At 34.0% G+C, this 2,914-nt stretch overlaps 1 non-coding gene across 1 annotated transcript; it reads right to left on the bottom strand.

The window, feature by feature from the left end:
- Window positions 1-2,603: 2,603 nt before the first annotated feature.
- LOC128035000 (small nucleolar RNA R71) lies at window positions 2,604-2,710 on the bottom strand. The gene has a single exon (XR_008191404.1). It is a non-coding gene; the product is annotated as a small nucleolar RNA R71 (small nucleolar RNA).
- Window positions 2,711-2,914: the final 204 nt, after the last annotated feature.

The following is a 2,914-nucleotide window of genomic DNA, read 5'->3' as shown; positions in this document are numbered from 1 at the left end:
CCCCTACTACGCCCCTCCAACCTTACTACTAAGCACCCGTCCATCCTGAAAAGATTATGAACATGGGAAAAGCTATTAGAATGTATTTTTGTTTCGCAAAGGAAGACAACATCTGGGTTTGAAGCAATAAGAAGTTGCTTGAGCTAACAAGTTGTCGTAGGGTTCCCAAGCCCACTGGGAACACAAAAATATACACACTTTTTCATGCCCTTTTTAACTCTTATTCATGCAATTTCAATAAAATTCTTATCGAAGAATATATAATAATTATAAAATAATTAAACAACTCTTAAAATTTTAACATGTTGAATTTTAATTAATTTTATAATAAATTTTGATTAATTTTGATCATTTTCGACAGATTTGCACAAAAGGGCGAAAATTAACTCGGCAGACATTGCTAGAAGCTCAAAATTGAGAATTGATTTTTGAAGCATCGAGGTGAATTAATTTTTCAACCGAATACGGTCCAAATTATGAATATTAATTCATAATATAATTAATTTTAATCCAATTTGTTTTGGGTTAAATAATTATTATTAATTAATTATGAAAAGAGGCACAGTTGAGCTGAACCGAGAAAACCGGTCCAACCGAGCTTGTCTGGCTGATTATTTGGCTTGCAAAAAAGTCCTTGAAGACTCCTTAAATTTGCATTCAAACCCCTCCACTTATCGTGTCTTCCTAGATTTGCCCCTACCTTAAAATAGCAAGTTTGAAACCTTCAAACTTGCCACATGTGTGGCCGGACATGGGGGGAGTCTATGGCTGCTGATTTTGCTATTTTTAGCAGCCATCTCAACCTATAAATACCCCCCTTGGCTGCTCATTTCAAACACACCTCAAAACCTCTCATCCTTTAACTTCTCTCTTACTTTCTCTCTTCAAAACCCTTCCTTTGTTCTTCATTTCCTTTCCTATTCCTTTTTCGATTTCACCTCTAGGAAAAGAGTCCTTCAACCACCATTTGAAGCAGCATTCAAGTGTTCACAGAAGCCTTGGTTCAACAAAAACAAGCAGAGAAGGAGGAGCGGAGCTAGTCAAGTCTCGGAGAAACACCGGATTTGATTCTTGTTCCTTACCCTTTTAAATTTTATTGTTGTTGTTATGAACATGCCTATGAATACTTGTGATGTTGATATGTTTAATTTAATTCGTGTTAGGTTGATTGCATTTCGTCCACTTAATTTATTAAAATTGTGTTTGTGTTGTTATAGGCCTTGGTAAGTTGTTTGATTAGGTAAAATCATGACTAAGTTATTCTTGTATTATAATTATAAGGTAACTAAGGAATTAATTATTTAAACGTGTTGAAATTGTAATTAATTGACACAATACATAATCAATGCATGTTTAATCATCTAAGGTAGCGAGGGTTAAATTAGCGACAATATTAGACAATACATTAGCCTTGCATAACCAAAGAAGATTATTGTGATTAAATTGTTTCAATATAGGAATATATTGTTGACTCACTTAATCTTTTATGTGCTTATGAAGATTAATTAATTGTTTGAATTAGCATTGGAAAATGTTCAAGAGATTAGTTAATTTAATAAGTACATATGAACAATAATTAGCAAATTACCAAGTTGCCGTGAATTTATTCATAACAACATGAACATGAGTTTAATAATTTTAAGTTAAGAAATGTCATTAATCTAACACAATTATGTCATCTTGATTAAAATCATCTTTTAAAATCGTGCATTGGAAATTTTATTTTTATCTTATTTATTTTGATGTAGTTAAAATTTAGTTTTTAATCACTTCCTCAAAATCAAAATATATTTTCTTCACCAAAGTGTTTTAATTGCATTCATAAGTAAATTCTTTTCACAGTCACCGTGGATACGATAACTCGACATTTACTTGTCACTTTATTACTTGTTGCGATTGTGTACACTTGCACATTTTCGTCATTCTAAGTTTTTGGCGTCGTTGCCGAGGACTATTTTAAAAAGTCATTATTTGTAAATTTGTTAATTTTGCATTTTGGTTTATTTTTCAGTTCAACTTTAACTTAGTTAATTTTCCTGTGTTTGTTTCAGGTGTTTATGAGTATTGATCGAATTATTGATTTCCTCTCTATAGACCATGAGATTGAAAGAACTTCTCGACAACGAAGAAGACAAGTAAGTTAGAGAAGGATCAAAGAGATGAACTACGAAAATCTGAATCAAAGAAACGGAGCAAACCCTGGTCAAAATTCCATCCTTATTGCTGATGATAGGGATAGAGCTTTAAGATAGCTTGTCGTGCTAGTATTTCATGATCTTAATCCGGGTATTAGGAGACTTGAAATCGAGGCACAACAGTTCGAGCAGAAGCTAGTCATTTTCTAGATGCCTCAGATAATGGGCCAATTCAGTGGAATGCCTATCGAAGATCCTTATATTCACTTAAGACTATTTATGGAGGTGAGCGATTCTTTCAAGTTAGCCAGAGTACCCAAAGATGCACTACGATTAAAGCTGTTCCCATATTCGCTAAGGGACAGAGCTCGAGCCTGGTTGAACTCATTACCACCAAATTCCATTTCTACATGGCAAGAGTTAGCAGAAAGATTCCTTATGAAGTATTTCATGCTTAGTAACAATGCTAAGTTGAGGAACGAAATCATTACTTTCCAACAAATGGATGATGAGTCCTTGTATGATGCATGGGAAAGGTACAAAGAATTATTACGGAAGTGCCCTCATCATGGAATCCCTCATTGCATCCAACTTGGGACGTTTTATAACTATCTCAATGCTCACACGAGAATGGTAATGGACACTTCTGCTAATGGTGCTCTCCTTTCTAAGTCGTATTAGTTGAGAGGATTGCCAGCAAATATTATCAATGGTCAACTAATCGAGCAGTGTTAGGAAGACGAGTCACTGGAATACATAAAGTGGATCCACTCACTTCA

Source organism: Gossypium raimondii, chromosome 11 (genome assembly GCF_025698545.1).
Source record: "Gossypium raimondii isolate GPD5lz chromosome 11, ASM2569854v1, whole genome shotgun sequence".
In the NCBI taxonomy this organism is placed as follows: Eukaryota; Viridiplantae; Streptophyta; class Magnoliopsida; order Malvales; family Malvaceae; genus Gossypium; species Gossypium raimondii.
Note: the sequence above shows the minus strand (reverse complement) of the source record. Positions and strands in the feature narration are given on the sequence as shown.